The sequence below is a fragment of the Physeter macrocephalus genome, chromosome 7 (genome assembly GCF_002837175.3).
Source record: "Physeter macrocephalus isolate SW-GA chromosome 7, ASM283717v5, whole genome shotgun sequence".
NCBI classification, from domain to species: domain Eukaryota; kingdom Metazoa; phylum Chordata; class Mammalia; order Artiodactyla; family Physeteridae; genus Physeter; species Physeter macrocephalus.
The window spans coordinates 110426513-110444341 of NC_041220.1; the positions used below are offsets into that span (position 1 = coordinate 110426513).

Below are 17829 nucleotides of genomic sequence, written 5' to 3' on the forward strand. Positions count from 1 at the left end.
AGTGGCCATGGCTCACGGGCCCAGCCGCTCCGCGGCATGTGGGATCTTCCCGGACCGGGGCACGAACCCGGGTTCCCTGCATCGGCAGGCGGACTCTCAACCGCTGCGCCACCAGGGAAGCCCCTATCAAAAAATTTTAATTCAATTTTTCATCAAATATTTTTATCAAAGCACCATACCAGAAAACCATTTTAAATTATGTCTTCCACTTGTCAGGTGCTAAAGGTATTTCCATAATATGAATTTCAGTTTGTATTTACACTTTAGCAAGATGGAACGTGTATAAGTTCAAAAGAGTTCTAAACGGCACAGCTATTATTTGGCCCACTCCCAATGCTGTTTAAAAAAAAAAAAAAAAATGCTAGTCTTCAATGCTGTGAAATGTCCTAACAAGTTTGCTAACAAATTATTCCACTGGTCAACAATAGAAATCTCATGCACACGCACACACACAACACACACATACACACACATACAACCTCTTACTTATGGTACATCTTTTGATGTTAATTTTCTTTATTTACAGCCTCAGCCAGATATCTCTGTTGACCCCTCCAGGTCCACTCTCCATCCTTCTCCGTCCTACTTTCTACTATAGAAGGCGCCAGGGTTTATCCTGGCGCTCTCCAAGAGAAATGATATGATATAAATATATTTTAAATTTAATAATTTTCTAAACATTTAAAATTTTCTAGTAGCACATTATAAAATATAGCAAGAAAAGGGGAAATCAGTTTTAACAATATATCCTATATATTACTTATATTAAACATTACATATATTGATAAATATGTATTTAATAATATATGTTAATATTTAATAATATGTACATTGAATACATATGTCCAAAATATGATCCTTCTTATTTTTGGTTAATGTAAAATTAGTAATGTGATATTTTACAGTCTCTCACTTTTTTTAAAATTTTATTGGAGTATAGTTGATTTACAATGTTGTGTTAGTTTCAGGTGTACAGCAAAGTGATTCCATTATACACATACATATATTCATTCTTTTTCAGATTTTCTTCTCATATAGGTTATCACAGAATATTGAGTAGAGTTCCCTGTGCTATACAGTAGGTCCTTGTTGGTTATCTATCTTATATATAGTAGTGTGTGTATGTTCATCCCAAGCTCCTGATTTATCCCTCCCCCCGCCCTGTTTCCCCTTTGATAACTGTAAGTTTGTTTCTGAAATCTGTCTGTTTCTGTTTTATAAATAAGTTCATTTATATCATTTTTTTAAAAATTAGATTCCACATATGAGTGATGTCATATATATTTGTCTTTCTCTGTCTGACTTACTTCATTTAGTATGATAATCTCTAGGTCCATCCATATGGCTGGAAATGGCATTATTTCATTCTTTTTTATGGCTAAGTAATATTCCATTGTATATATGTAGCACATCTTCTTTATCCTTTCCTCTGTCAATGGACAGTTAGGTTGCTTCCATGTCTTGGCTATTGTAAATAGTGCTGCAATGAACATTGGGGTGCATGTATCATTTTGAATTATGGTTTTCTCCAGATATATGCCCAGGAGTGAGATGTCCAAAATATTATCCTTCCTATTTTTGATTAATGTAAAATTAGTAATGTATTTTACATTCTCTTTTTATACTATGTTTTCAAAATTTGGTGTATGTTTTACACTTACAACATTTCAATTACTCAGCAGCCATCAGTGACTAGGCTACCATATTAAGCAGTGCTGTTTAGCCCATGGAAGACACGGTAATGGATCACAGAGTGGGAAAGAGTAAATTTGAGATATTTCTTCCTTGACTCCTTCCCTGTGGGGTCACCTCAGACTGGTTTTGTCCTTCATAGCTCCTCTCAAGTTGGCTTACTCCACACATAGCTTCTCTTCCAGGTTCTGGTAACCATTTCTTCAACTTGCCCCTACAGGCTTAGAGATGATAGCAGTGCTCTCCTTTGTGTTTTTCATAAACCTCCAAACACCTGTAATATCTCTTAATTAAACCCTTCTCAAAGTATTCTTGGTTGAGTATGCACTCTGTTTCCTGCTGGGACCCGTTATGACTCAGCTCTTACTGGCATTTTTCTAAAAGGTTTAAGCATTATGTCCTTGAAAGTATTATTTTAGGAATGATCAATTCTAAGTATGTACCTGTCAAATGATAGGGTGGTGTACCTAAAAACTACACTAATAAGTAGAATTCATTGGAAACTGATAAACTAAAATTTGGTTAATGTAATTATAAAGGTGCCTAAGAGGAGCATACCTTCTAGATTCAATAACTATTTTTCAATAAAAAATTAGCATCATAGATAAGTTGCTGGGTTTGTAAAAGTTGAAACAATCTAGCAACTTCAAATGTCAGTATTTTCCCATGTTCCAGGACTTCTGTTACACAGTATTCTAGCAAGAATAAAAATTCTGGAAGTCCTGACAAGTCTTACATTTTATGGATCAAAATATCCTCTTTCAAAAAGAATGTGAGAAACAAATGAAATTAAAAATCCACTTTAACACAGATTTTGATTTTATTAGCTTTATATTATTGAATCCTAAGATTTATCTTGATTGACAAGGACTGTTAACCAGTTCCAAGAAGGAAATTATACATAAATATCTTTCTAAGTGGTAAATAATATATAGATTGTAGAAAAAAAATCTTTGACACATGTTTTTAATAAGAAAACTCACTCTGTGCCCCTTCATGGAAGAAAAGAAGTCTATCCAATTGAGTACTAGTGTAATCCCTCATGTAAGCTGTTTGAGAATATTTTCTAAACACTTTTGGACCTATGGAAATTCATGTCTCTTTTATCACACACTATGCTCATAATTTCAAATATTTTTGAAACACAGAAATTTCAATTATTTATTATTCTCTAGGGAAATCCAGACAAACTATCTGCTTTTGTAGATGTGCTTCTTGGCCAAAGAACTTGCTCGAGGGACAGATGGAAAAAATCTATGCTGAAATGAAAAGTACTTGGGGTTCATAAATTGACCTTAACCTAATATGATGAGAACATTTTCTCCTCTAAAAGGTAAAGTGCTTGTCTTTTTTCAGAGATCAATAAGGCAGTAACCACCTTATTGCAAAACGTATTTGAATGAGATTCCAGGAGGCATAGTAGAAACAGAAGCACTTACAAAATCAGTTTTCAAAGCTAAACTCCATTTGTTTCACTGATGCCAGCCAATGCCCTCGAGGTTTTGAAATAGTTGGCAGATGTCCCCAACACCATGACATTATGAGTGCAGCCAATTTTCTTGTGGCTAAACCTGCTCTTAGCTATTGGTTGAAACAGAATGGGAAGTGAGGAGGTTACTCTTAAGCTGTGGGCTTCACTGATGCATAAGTGGATTCATCTGAAGAAACTCAGATTTTAAGGACAATCACTTGTAAAACCACAAGAGAGTTTACTCCAAACCTCCACCACTTAGAGTTGGCCACAGAAGCCTAGTTTTGAATAACAAACTCTGTCAAACAGTAAATTAGACTTCATGCTTACCATCTTGTGCTTCTGTTCAAAAGGAAACATTAGTTTAGAATGTTAACAGGTTAACTTGTTGAATAAAAGTCTCAAAAAGAGTATTTTCTTTTCTGGGAATGGGTCTAGTGAATTACCCCAATACTCTCAAACTTATCAATGCAAATATCTCTTAGCCAATCACTAAGCAAAATTCATCAACAAAATTCAGTGATCTGGATTTTTAGGTCACTCTTCCTCAGTAAAATATGTTGAGAATTATAGAGGGAAAAGAACACTGTTATAAAGAAGGAAATCTTGTGGCTCGGAAGCATTGTGTAAAATATATGTATAAGTTGGTATCTTGCCACTGGAATATTACAATGGGAAGCCAATTCAGGCATTATACCATCAGAACTTTCTAAACTTTTCTAATGATAATGAATCACGAGATTTTACAACTAGAAGATGGTAAGGTGATGGTAGCATTAAATGGGGAAAAATGCTACTTACTGTTAAACTTTTAAAAATATACCAATAGAATTTAAAATCATACAGAAAGCCATTTTAAAAAGCTGACTCACTTTTCTCAAAATTGTCTTTCCTAAAATTCTTCACTAAGGAGCATATTACTGGCATGATGTTACACAATTATTCTTCATAGTGGTGTGACACCCTGAGTATCTTTGTGTAAATATCTAATTTAAATTTTTTGTTTTGCAATAAAAAGTAGATAATAGTATTTTGCCCAAATTCAGATACACAACAGGTTGTCAAGAAATTCCATATTGATTGGTAGTTACTTTTAAAATTTATTTTTATACTAAATAAGACTTCATGTTCTAGAAATCTGCTTATACAAAGTAATGCTTGAATCTCTTGGGGAGAAGGGTGTATACTCAGGAATAATGTTAATATCAGATTGTAAAGTACATTCTTTCCTCTGGAATGAAAACAGTTAACAAGAGCATGTTAAAATGTTCATTAAAGGCAAACTACTTAATCATTAGAAAAAGCCACTAAAAAAAACTGAATGTGTGAGAAGTTTCACCTCTTTAAGTTGCATAGATGTAAGGTCCAACTGGTTCCTCCTTTGAGGAGAGGCATTTAAAGCCAAGTGGCTGGAAGAGAAATATGTTTCTCTCCTGCAGCTCAGGTCTCCTTGTGTCAGTTCCTTCCCACGATGAAATGAACACAGATGCCTTGAAGGAAATTTTGCATTAGGTCATAATTTTCCTCTTTTTGTATTTTTCTTGCATTCTGAGGAGGTGGAATAAGTCCTCAGCTGAAAAATAGGCCCTCTTTTCTTCACAACAAATATATATTAGAGGTAAAAGATACATAATTCAACAAAAATGAAGGAAAGAGTTTACCAGCGTAGAGTCTGGGGGCTTCCCCCACCCTACCCCCATCCCCCCTGGCTGGCTCTTGTTTTCCACCAAGGCATAATTAGATTAAAAATTTTTCTTAAACCTTTTTTTAGACTTGAGGATTTGAAGTGAGAGGGGCCTAGTTTAGCATTTCCTTTCATTTTTCTCACCTGTTTTCTTATACCTTTCTGTCTCTGAAAGTTATAGAAACATCTAAGAATTGAATACTAAGCTTGTCATTCAATCCTTAAATTTGTTTAAGTGAAGGTTTAGAACTTCTGTTTCATCCCTACAGAACTGAGTATTGCAGCAAAAAGTCTATCTCTTGCTTTATATCTTTCTGATATAAATTTCAGATTTTCAGTCACTTCCTATAATTGAATCATTATTTATAATTTTAGCATAGTTCAAGTCCATTTTTAGAACATGCAGAATTAAATGTTTCAAGTTCTGTCTGTATCTTAGATAGAATTAAATTCAAACTAATTTAAAAAGAGTAACAGTTTATAAGATTATTACTTTTACATAAACTGATTAATCAATTTAAATTTTTGTGCCCCCAAAATTATGCATTTAGAAATACCCTTGTTATTCTGTTACATATCCCTACTTTTCATAAAGCACACACAGTTTATCATGGATAGTGTTGACAGATCTTCTACACATAAAGTTCTCAGACCACTTGTATCAGAGTTATCTGGGATGCTTGTTTAAAAATGCAGACTCCTGGACCATACTCCAGCCCTAGTAGATGAGAATCTCTGGTAATAGAATCCAGAATCATCTTTTTAAAGAAGCTTCCCAGGAAATTTTTATGCATTCTAAAGTTTGACAACCATTGCCATAGAGGACACTCCCTCTATATCATGAGAATAAAGGAAAAGTTGGATTTTTGTTTAGTTTTTGGTCACCTAATCTGCTACAAACACACACACACATACACACACACACACATACATACACACATTATTTGGAAATAATCCATTGTATTTTATGGGTGTACATGCTAAATTGATGTAATAAAGAGCCACCAAAATACAATGCTTTAGATACAACAGAATTTATTTATTTCTCATGGGTGGTCTTGGGTAGGTAGGTGGCTCCAATCCAGGTGGTCATTAAGGGATCCAGGTTACTTCTGCCTTGTTGCTCTGCCTCTTCTAGAGGGTTGTCCTCATCTGCATGGCCCATGGTCAACAGTGGCTCTTACCATTATGTCCACAATCAAGTCTACAGTAGGGAAAGGAGATGGAGAGCAGTAACATTTAAAATGTGATCTACAAGTTGTATGCTTTACTTTTACCCATTGGCTAAGATTAAAATGATAAAAAAAAAAGATTATTTTAAGTGATGGAAGACAGCCAGAACACTTCTAACTTCAGTAGAAAATTTCCAGCATTTCTTCTTAATCTTAATTAATATATGTACATGTGACATAATTAATGCTAATAAATCATTCTTCTTCTTGCTATAGGTAATTATAGCAATTGGTGGGCCTATTCTCTTCCGTCTTTTCATGACAAATGCTTACTACATTTCTATCTTGGAAAAGAAATAGGAGTCCTACCAACTATCTTTTCAAATTTGCAGTTCACAAACAGAAAATGAGCCAGAACCTTAGTCATTTCATCTATGAAATGCTAACCGGCTTGGTGAATGTACAAAAATATACATGGATACAATTATATGCCAAATGAAAGGAGATCAAATAGTAGACACTAAAGAAGAGTAATGTAACAATGTGTGTACAAAACTCATCTACCTTGTCCCCAGTGACCCCTAACCACAATTAGATTTGGTCTCACGACACACACTGGGTACAAATATAGGTACAACAGTTAGCCGACTGATTCTTTCTCCTTATTACATTTTGGGGATGAAATGGGAAACATTTTATTGGTGTTCCTTCAAGAAGAGTTACTCAAACAAAACTTGCCCTTCAAAACTCTCAAATATGATCACATCCCTGATGAAATCCAGTCATGACTTCCCATTGCTCTTGGGTTAAATGTTCATTCAATTAGTAAGGAAATAAACCCAACATAAACTAGATTACCCCTAAGAAAGTGGGAAGTGGCGTGGGGCGGATTGACTCACATAATGAAAAATTCAAGGATAGATTATTTTTAGGTTCAGCTGGATGAGGTGACTCAAATGGGTCAAATGCTCTTGTTTGGTCTATTTTAGCTTTATTGTCAGGCAGGTTCTTCATTTACAATAGGTGATAGAAAACCCAGGCCTATATTCTACATTCACAGCAATCCCAACAGAAAAAAGAAAAAAAAAAAAAAAAAAAGCCTCTTCCCCAGCCCCAGAACTGTTTTGTTGCTTTTGATTTAACTGGCCTAGATACCAACATGTGGTTAGGACGTCCAGAACCAATCACTAAAGTCAGAGGTTTACAATGTTCTGATTGGCCATGTCTGAAGCTGAAAGTGAAGTCAGATTCACCTGGTCACATGTAATGAAAGTTAAGAGCAGTTCCTCTGGGAGAATTAGGGAGTGGACCTAGAAGAAATGGATTCCTGATAGGTCAAAACACAGATGTTTACTATAGTTCACCTCCTGGCTGCACAACATCCACACATCTTTTTCTTATATCATATCAAAAGCATATGTACCAGCACCATTCAAGTGTTACCCAGTTACTGCAACCAGACTGAGTCTAGACTCTCTTGTTAATGTGCATTCCTCCTGGTTCAGAAACCTATTGTAAAATGATACATTTAATCATCTCCAACAAACAATGAATATTTGTGAGGAGGAAACAAAATAACTACCATAAAAACTTCTATTTGAAAAAGGGGAAATGGGAGGAGGGGTGGCATGCAATGGAGTATTTGCAGGACAGCAGTAGGGGGATCCTTTGCCTTGGCTTTGGAGTGAATTTCTTGAGGACCCCTTTTGTATACTCTGGAATCTGTCTTCGGGGACGATCTCCCGTGTAATAAATATGTCCTCTCTGGCCATTGGTGAGAAAGGCACTGGGGAGTTTTTACTTTCTGGTCATCACACTCTACTACTGGTGCTATTTCTGTTAGTGTGGGTTTAGGATCCTGAGTACTGCCTTGGGGGTTGAGCAATAACAGCCCTGAGTTTATGGGTGTTTGAGTTTCTCTGGAAACCCAAGTTCCTTAAAAGTTTAGTAAACTCTACAATCTATTTGTTTCCTATAAATTCAGGGAGTTAGCAACAAAAGCCAGCATTGGTACTGAGGCCTAATCCTTGATTCTAGATCCCAAAGGGGTGGTTTCTGTCTTCTAACAATTAACCTTGATGTTTTGTCAGCAGAGGTGGGTGGAGCTCCTGATTTCAATCTTATCTTCTGATTTCATTCTACCCTACCCACTTTTGCTAGCACTAAATTTAGACTGGAACAGAGGACTTTACTTTTCAAACTCCAAACAGTTATAAAGTTTCTGACTCCTAGTTGTTTGGGATTTCAGGACAAGGGCTAAAGGGCTGCTCTTAGTGTTTTCACTGCTTCCAGACAAACCAGCTTTAACTGCAGCTTGTCCCTTTCTTAAAGGACCTCACTAAACCTCATGAAAAAAGAACCAGTACAACACTGCTATATTTAAAATGGATAACCAACAAGGACCTACTGTATAGCACAGGGAACTCTGCTCAATGTTATGTGGCAGCCTGGATGCGAGGGGAGTTTGGGGAAGAATGGATACAGGCATATGTGTGGCAGAGCCCCTTTGTTGTGCATCTGAAATTATTACAACATTGTTAATTGGCTATACTCCAATATAAAATAAAAAGTTTAAAAATAAATAAAGAACCAGTACACTACTATTTAAAGGAAAAAAAAAAAGAACACATCTTCTAATCTCCAGTCTCAGTAGGCCCATACTCTGAGTCCCGAGATACCACAGATAACAAGTTAATCAACTGTTGTGTTTCACTTCTCAGCTAAAGAAATGTAAGCAGATAAGGTAGGGGATCCTTGGAGAAAGAGAATCAGGCATGGCTTTCTTGACAGAACAGAAGCCATTTTGGCCTATGCCATTTTTTTGATCTAAGCCTGGCCACAATGCTTGCCCTTGAACAGGTCTCAGTAATAACGATCTTAAGAGAACAGAAGGACAAACTTATCAGGCAAGAGAAGTAACAATAACAAAGATAACAAATCAGTTGTAAAGACTCCAGGTTCTATTTTGATGGTAAAGACTAGCATCAAGCACTGTCTTGAGCTGTTTTACAGAATTTAAATCCACCCGCCCCCAACTCAGGTGCTCAACCGCCAGATCAGTTGGAATCTAAGGGATGATGATGTTGACCTTTTCTGACCCTCATGACTTTGATTAACTGAAGTTGGATTCTGTCCCAATTTTGCTGTTTGGGGAGAGACTGCTTTGGAAAAGATCCCCGGTGTTCTCCTTACTGGCTGCAAGTAATAAATCCTTCCTTCTCCTGATCTTTCGCTTGGTTGTGGCTTTTGGCTTGACATCCACCAAGAGGCTGAAATGGAGCAGGACCCTGTGGGGCCCTCCCAGGTACAAGTCCTTTCCATGTCTCCCATTTCTTATTTGTAGGAAATAGGCTTCATTCAGCTTCCTTCACCTTCCCTGAGTTCCAAAGTGTGGAGTCAAACAGTTACTAATCACAGAAGGGAGGGAATTCAGAAACAAGGGAGGAGCAGTCAAGAAACAATAGTGCAGCCTTGGGGCAGGGTCCTGGTGCCTCCTCAAGGAGTATATATAACAATATCTTCTGCAGGAACTAAGGGCCCCACTCAGGTGGAGGATGGTAATTTCAGGCTGAGTACAAGATTCCTGGAACACAGCCCTGTACCAACCAATCAGAAGAAAGCCACACACCCTGCAGCCCTCACCCCAAATTTTCCCTATAAAAACTTCTCCCTGAAAACCAGCAAGGAGTTTGGGGTTTTAGAGCGCAAGCCACCCATCCTCCTTGTATTGGTGCCTTTACAATAAAGCTGCACTTTCCTTCACCACAGTCCAGTGTCAGTAGATGGGCTTTATTGTGCATGGGTGAGGGGACCCAAGTTTGGTTCGATAACAAGGTGAACCCAGTTTTCAGGTAACAGAAAGAGGTCCTCGTTGCCTCTTTCCTACCTACACCCAGCTAATTCCACACTTTAGCTGTCACCACACTTTGATTCTTGTACCACTTAAAAAAAATAATAATAAATCAAGACTCCTCCAGATCTAAGTTACTAAAATAGATCTCAAACAGGCTTGCCTGGTAAGAGGAATGTACCGGTTCACAAACCCAAAAAGTTATGGAGCAGATCTATTCAGCGATGTTAACTGGACATAATCTCTCAGCACTACTCTCCTCTGTGTTGGCTACAGAGAGACATTTCCTTTGAGAGAACTGAGCTTTTCCCTCTGGTTGCAATAGCCACCACCACCAGCAAAAGGCCCAGAGTTCGCCCTATTGGTTCTGATTGGCCTGGCTTGGGTTGCATGTTTCCCTCTCTTAACAATTCCTGTGGGGAGAGCAGGAGGTTATTCTCTGATTGGCCATGGCTGCTTCAACACGGGCCCACATTTGAAGCTGAAGGTAGACTGGCTCTTCCTAAACCTCATGGTTTGAAGACTGGCTCTGTTACCCAAAAAACTGAGTTCGCCTCTTGATGGATGTTGAGCCAAAAGACACAACCAAGCCAAAGATTGGGAGAAGGAAGGATATATTATCTCTTGCAGCAAGTAAGGAGACCTCCGGGGATCTTTCCAAAGCAGTGTCTCCCCAGACAGCAAAACTGGGGAAGTTTTAAGCTAATGGTACATGCATATTCATGTGCCATTGGCAGTTGACAGAGACGTGGGCAGTTGACAGAGTCCAAGCTTTAGTCGATTGAAGTCCTGAGGGTCTGAAAAGGGCAACATCATCATCCCTTAGGTTCAGGGTGATCTTTACCTTTGAAATAGAACTGGAGTCTTTACAACTGATATATTCTCTTTGCTACGGTTACTTCTTTTGCCTGAGAAGTTTGTCCTTGTGTTCTCTTATGATAATTATTACTGAGACCCGTTCAAGGGCAAGCATTGTGGCCAGGCTTAGCTCACAAAATGGATTAGGCCAAAGATGGCCTCTCTACTGTCAAGGAAAGCCAGGCCTGGTTCTTTTTTGCCCCTACCCTATCTGCTTATAGTTTCCCAAGGATAAATCATAGTATCATTCTCTGACAAAAGTGAGGATGGATCCTGAGCAGTTTAAATCAATATATAATGACGAAAACAGATTCAATATGACCTACCAGGTCTTGTATGTCCTGGTCCATGCCTATCTTCAGCCTCATTGCTTGCATCCTCCTACTTACTCATTGGGCTGCAGCCACACTGGCCTTACGATACATCCATTTCTGCTTTGGGCCTTTCCCGTGTGCAGTTCCCTCTGCCTGAAACAAGACTCCTCTCCCCACACCCCATTTGATTGGTTCATTTCTAGTTATTTTTCAAAAGTCAGCCCAATTATCACTTCCTCAAGGAAAGCTTAAGTTGACTTCTAAACTGGGTTGCATCCTTCCTTGTGTCTTCCCCCACAGCCTCCGAACCTTTCCTTTGTGGTGCCTGTCATAATTGCAATTTAAGTGTTTAGTCGTGCAGTTACTTTCAGCTCTAGGCAGACAAAATATCTCTGTACCTTTAAAATATTTATTTATTTATTTAGCTGCACTGGATCTTAGTGGCCGCCCGTGGGATCTTCGCTGCCGCACGTGGGATCTTTAGTTGCGGCATGCAGGAAATAGGCAGGCTGAAGGAATATGTGACGCTGGAGATAATTCTTTTTCTCTCATTAATCTCTATATGTCTGGATCTAGTTTTTCCCCAACTCTCTCTCCCTTGCACACCAATACCAATTTTTTCCTAGGTTGGTTGGTCACAATTATCTAAAAGAGAAGATATTTTAATTGCATAATAATACATAACTTTGAGGGAAATCGGGAGCAAAAATAATTTTCAATGAGATATTTCTGAAAGATACCCCATGTTACTTAGTGCAAAGTGCTCACAATCTGACATAGATAAACTTCGTTCTGATGCTAGTTGAGCCATTAACCAGCTCTTTGACTGTAGAAACTTATTTATTCTCTCTGAGCCTTTACTTACCTGTAAACTGAAAATAAATATCTACCTTGCAGGATCCTTGTAGTATAAAAATAATATGTTCTTTGTGCTCAGCACTCAGTAGACAATCAATATTTGGTATATATTCTTATGATTATTCTTGGATCACAGAGCTGTCATTATAGTACCAAGCATGGATTAGAAACCTTAGCCATCACTCCACATCACCCAGATGGAGATTCTCCCGCCACTGTAGGATCCCTTTAGTATGTATTTATTAGCTGCAGTGTTTTATAATACACCCTTGTGTTTTGAAGGAAGCTCTGATTTCTAGAAATTTATGTTATATTATAGACACCACCTCAGCCTTGTCCAACCACCAGCATTTAATTCATAATACATTTCACAGACCCCATTCCTCTTTCTCTCCAAAGCAATGATGAATCTTGTGAAGAAAATCTACAGAGCCCACTAGGGAGGGAGAGAGATGGAGGGAGGGCACGATGAAATGAACTCACTAAACCAATTGTCCTCCCTTCCTTTGTAAGGCCTATGCCCCTCCTCAGCTTGTCAGCAGAATACTCTTTTAAAAGACCCTACCTTTCAGGGGCCTTGTTCACTAAGTTTTATTTTCTTTCCTGTATCGTTAACCACCCACCTCAATCTGCTCTCTCCATCCGTAAACGTGCTGGAGTCTTTCCCATCTTAAGACATTCTTTCCTCCATCCGACAACGCCCTGGAGCTTCTTTGCTATCTGCTTCCTTCTCTCTGTAGCCAACCTTCTTTAAACATCTGGCTCTCCCTATCTCCACATCCTCACTTCCTGTTTATCCTTCAACCTCAGGCAATCTGGCTTCTGTCACCAGGACTCTTCTCCTGAAGCTCACTTGGCCAAGGATTGCAAGGAATGCCCCACTGTTATACCCAAGGCACTTCTCTCGTCTCAGGTGACAGCTCATTAGTATGTGGCCCTGCTCACCAGGTCAGACCTCGTTTCATGAGGCTAGTCCTTAACTTGGTTCCCACAACAGCACACACCTCTGGTTTCCTCCTTTGGAGGCTCCTCTTCTTTCTCTCAAACCTCACAGGGGGTGTCCCTCTGAGGGTCCTGTCCTAGAACTCCACTTTTCTTCTCACTCAGAGTGTAAGGGTATCTCCCTCAACTGCCATCTGTCTGCAGATGATTCACAAATTTCTAACTCCAGTCCGAATCTTTTTCCTAGGTTTCAGGCTCAGCCATCCAACTGCTTACTGCACATCTCCCCATGGATGTCCCTCAGGTGCCTCGAACTTAATGTTTTGATCACTGATTTCTTTTTTTCTCCTACAGCTCTCAAAGTCCCACTTCCAGGTCCTCTTCTCTTCCTGTCATTTCTATCTCCAGTGAAAGTCACCGCCAACTGCCCCAGCCAGGTCAGAAACCTGGGTGACATTCTGGAGCCCCGCCTCTGCTTCACCATGCTTCCAAGCAGTTACTAGGCTCCATTTCTTCTACCTCTGTGACACCCGTGTACCGTTCCATTTCTCTCCTTCCTATTGCCTGGTCTCTAATTCAAGACCACTCTAATTTTTCCTAAGTCACTACCCCTGTCTCCCCACTGGTGTTCTAGCCCCTGCTACTGTGTTCTCTCAATCCACTCTCCCTAGTGCTACTAGAGAGATATTTCCAACATCCAAATCTGATCATTTTCTTCTCTCTTAAAACCCATGATTGACTTTCTACCGCACTTAGGCCACAACCCAAACCCCTTACCATGACTGTCACTAACCCTCACGATCTGGTCCCTGCACATGGCCACAGCCTGAGTGGTCACCCTCTCCCTCTTCACTTCCTATACAAGTCATTTGGAACATGTTTTTTTTTTTCTTTCCCCCCTCAAACATGTCGTGCTCTCTCCTGCCCCCATTCTTCACATACTCTTTTTACTCTTTTATCTCCACCGAGCACTCTTCTCTGACTTTCTACTTGGCCTGAATAATTCCTATTCATCCTTAAGATCTTAGCTTAAATATTACTTTCATGGGAGGTTTGCTCTGAGCTTTCAAGCATGAGGTAAGCACCCTTCTGACTGCACCCCAGCACACAACACAGAGTGTTTTATCACAGCCCATTTACATGTCTGTTTTCCCACTTGACTATAAGTTCTTGGAGGGCAGGGAACACATCTTGTTTACTGTTATATCACTGAATGAGAGAAAAAATAAGAAGTATATTGAAGTGAGAATAATGCAATGAGCCATCACCATGTAAGTTTAATTTTAAATATAGAATTAATTTAAATTTAATTTTAAATATAGCCTTTCTTAAAGGCTGAGAAAGCAGAGCCTGGGAAATGCTACCACTAATGTGAAACAAGAATGACCAGATATGTCGTTATTATTACACCTTTTAAGGGATGTTTTTGCGATGGTATTTCCATCCGTTTCTGATCCTTCTGTGATTTGAGGATTTCCTGAGCAAACCCTCGAAACGATGCCATTTGACTCTGGTTATGGTCATGTGCTGATTAAGCTGCCTCTCAAGAATGTGAAATTGAAACGCAAATGACACATCAGCATCTCAAGCATCACCATAACCTATGACAGTTTAGAAACTTCAGATGAACCGTTTTGCAATGGAAAATGAGACTAACAAGCCTTCATTTTTAAAGTTGTTTTTTTTTTTTAAATTTCTGAGAGTGTCTTGACTTGTTATTCTTCCCCTTAGAAATCTTTTTTAGGGAATAGATTAACTTTCACCTCACATTTGGAATGAACAGAATTCCTACCACAGTGGATGGCCTACATTAAAACATAAACAAGTAAATAAATGAAAAACAGTAAACCCACTTTTCCTAAATGTTTCCATTACTGTAGCATTCTGCTCTGCCTGTGTGAGCATAGGCAAGGAATACAAATGTATCAGCCTAAGATACAATGTCACAGGTTGATCAGAGCTCCTTTTCTGCCCCCAGGAAGGAATTAAAGTTGGTTTATTTGTTTCCCTTTGGTTTGTAGAAAGAATACTGAAGAAGACTTAAGTCTGAGAATGTATCACCTGCTGTGTAACCCTGGGCAAGTTACTTAATCTCTCTGACATGTCCCCTCATGTGTTAAATACATGTTCCCTAGTGTTAAAAAATAAAATAAAATAAAATGGGATTCATAACTGTCTCACCTATTTTAAAGATTATTGTAAATACTAAATGAGATAATGCATGTTAAAGATTTGGGGTAGGTTTTTTAGTAGCAGAGTCTAGACTACAATCCTAAACCATGTCATTTACTCATATCAGACTGAGTTTAACATTCCAATAAGTATGCTTTTACTAGTTTCTCCTCCTAAATTTTTTTGAATATCTGTTTTGTGAGTTGATACTACTTTTACCTTTAACAGTGGCCCTCACCCACCAAAATTATGACTTTAGCCTTTTTGGGATTTTAAATTTAGAGAGAGACTCTTTTGGTTCTTGTTCACTAGTAGACAATAGCTATTAATGTTTCAAGATTTAAGGAGAATCAGGAAAGTCTCCTTTATTAAAGTATATCATTATCACCACCAGGATCACACCCACCTGACATCTCCCAACCCTGTGCTAAGCACACCATTCTTCAATAGTTCTCACTTCCTTATCTCTCTCTACCCAGTCTAACTAGGGTCAGTGATCATAAGATTTCAGAGAAATAAATGTTAGGGACCCCCTAAGAAATGCTTCTTTAGCATGTGTTTTTGATGTTCTGATTTAATGTGTGTGTGTGTGTGTTTCTTTTCACCTTCTACTCCAACTTCTCTTTCAGGAACCCCTATTTTGTGGTCACTGCTTAAATGTACTTTATTCTCTTGGGGATTAAAGTCATTGTGAAATGCAGAACAATTGCTTGGCAGTCAACCCATGTTCAACTTAGAGGCGTGCCTAATTACTGACAGATCAAGGAGATTTTCTGCCAAATGGTAATAGTATTGTACTCTAAGATATAAAATAAGAAAACAAATTAAACAGAGGTTGGTGGTGTAGATCTTTGCAGGAAACTACCCCCCCCTTCCCACAGGCTCTGAGTTGGCACTGATTCAGATCTCATTAGATTTTTCTCACACATCTCTAGAAAGTATGAAAACACACTTTAGAATATTTGAAGAAAATTGGATGTCAAATAGTGACTACCCTACTTCCTTTTTTATTTTTCCTTCTTTTCCATATAGAATATCATAAGAAAGGGAAGAATTTAACTCACGGGGACCTAAAATTAGTTTAATCTGTAAAGCTCTTTCTTTCAGTCAGAACTGCACTAATAGTTAGCTGCTTTGTAATACATTCATAAACTATTGCATGACCATTATTTTGGAAAAAGAAAGAAATCAGAATCAATTTGTCTAACTGCCTGGATTAAAGAACGGTTTAAATGTTTTTAGAAAATGTGACAAAACTCAACCAATAGAATTTTTTTTTATGAGAACAAAAATCCCTAAGTATTCTTCACAAGTTGAACTCAGGCAACTTTCAACAACACTTCTTTCTCCCCACTGCATCAGGCTATCAGTCCTATCACTCGCGTTTTCCCCTGCTCTTTCCTTTTCACTAGTAATAATCTGGGTCATTCTTTGGCTGCAAATTATTTATCTCTTCCTCAAAGGAGAGTTGTTTGTTTGTTTGTTTTTAACCCGCCACAAGAGAACTTAGAAGGATTTAACCAACCTGAAATACAGAAAGGGAGTCACAGGCAGATTTGCTCCATCTTTGAAAAGGTGTGAGGGCTTCACCAGACTGTAGCGAGATACCCACTGTTTGCTTTTTGTCATGGGATGCTCCATGAATGACAACATTTTGTGCCCATTAACTATTAATATTATGTGTAAGCATTAATTGTTTTCATCGTATTTTTACACATTAAGCTATACCCGTGACTTTTCAGCAGAGATGTACATCTGATTATCCGTGAATCTTTTGAAAAATATTGTTACTCTAGCCCCATCCCAGACCTCATTAATCAAACCAAGACACTGCTGGGGGTAGAGAAGTGCAAGCTAGTTATTTGAATTTCTCAAAAGCTCCAGAGGTGAGTCTCATTCATTTTCCCAATGGAAAGATTTGGTGCCATCCCATTCTGAGTATTTTATCCCCAAAGATCCATGTCCTATGAACAATTTCAGTAGGTGGCACTCTTTCCACCTGTCAGCTTCCCCGTTCGGCGGGAATGAACCCTAAGTCATTTAAGGAAATCAGGAGCAGATCAAGGGTGCAATGTCCTTTCACCACACTAATATTGAAAACAGGTAGCAGAACTTATCTGTAAACAATTTGTTAGTGGGGGTAAGACATATGTTATAGGGATGGGGGAGTGGGCAGTAGTGTGATACCACATTTGTTTTTTACACAAATATAATCATTATTCCAAAAAGTTCAAGCATGCCAACTTCTAGCATACAATTGGAAACAAAAGAAACAGGGTAGAAAGCAAATGATTCAAAAACAAAAACAAACAAACAAAACCAAGTAAAGGTTTAAACAGAAGAGTTTTTGTTTCTGCTTTTGTTTTATGAGGAAGAGATAGGGAACACTAATGTTATTGTAAAGAAAACAAAAACAAAACCCCAAAACACCCCCCCCACACACACTAATTGTGTGAAAAACTTATCATGGCATTAAACATAGATATCTGTATCTGCTAAACTGGGGAGACAGAACAGTGTAGCTTGCAAGGACATGAGCTTTAGAATAAGACAAACCTAGATTTAGATTTAGACCTTGGTTCCAGCTCTTTAATCCCAACCAAATCACTCAACTGTTAATTCTCAATAAGCTTTTACCTACCTTATTTGGTTATGCTAAGCATTAAATTAAAAGATAATAAATGTACAAGAATTATTGCAATGCGTGGTACATAGCCAGTATTTAACAAGTAAATGTAGTATATGTAAATGCAGATGTTGAGTTGTTTTTTTTAAGCAACAGAATAATGGAAAATTATTTTGAGTTTTGAAGGGAA

The 17829-nt window shown here is 38.3% G+C and overlaps 1 protein-coding gene across 1 annotated transcript in view; it reads right to left on the reverse strand.

Annotated features, from left to right (window-relative positions):
* Window positions 1–7809: 7809 nt before the first annotated feature.
* Window positions 7810–17829, reverse strand: part of PPA2 (inorganic pyrophosphatase 2) — a 320000-nt gene continuing 309980 nt past the window's right edge. The window contains exon 14 of the mRNA XM_055086153.1: window positions 7810–7819. The gene's annotated coding sequence lies outside the window, so the exon portion shown is untranslated. The remainder of the gene's footprint in view (window positions 7820–17829) is intronic.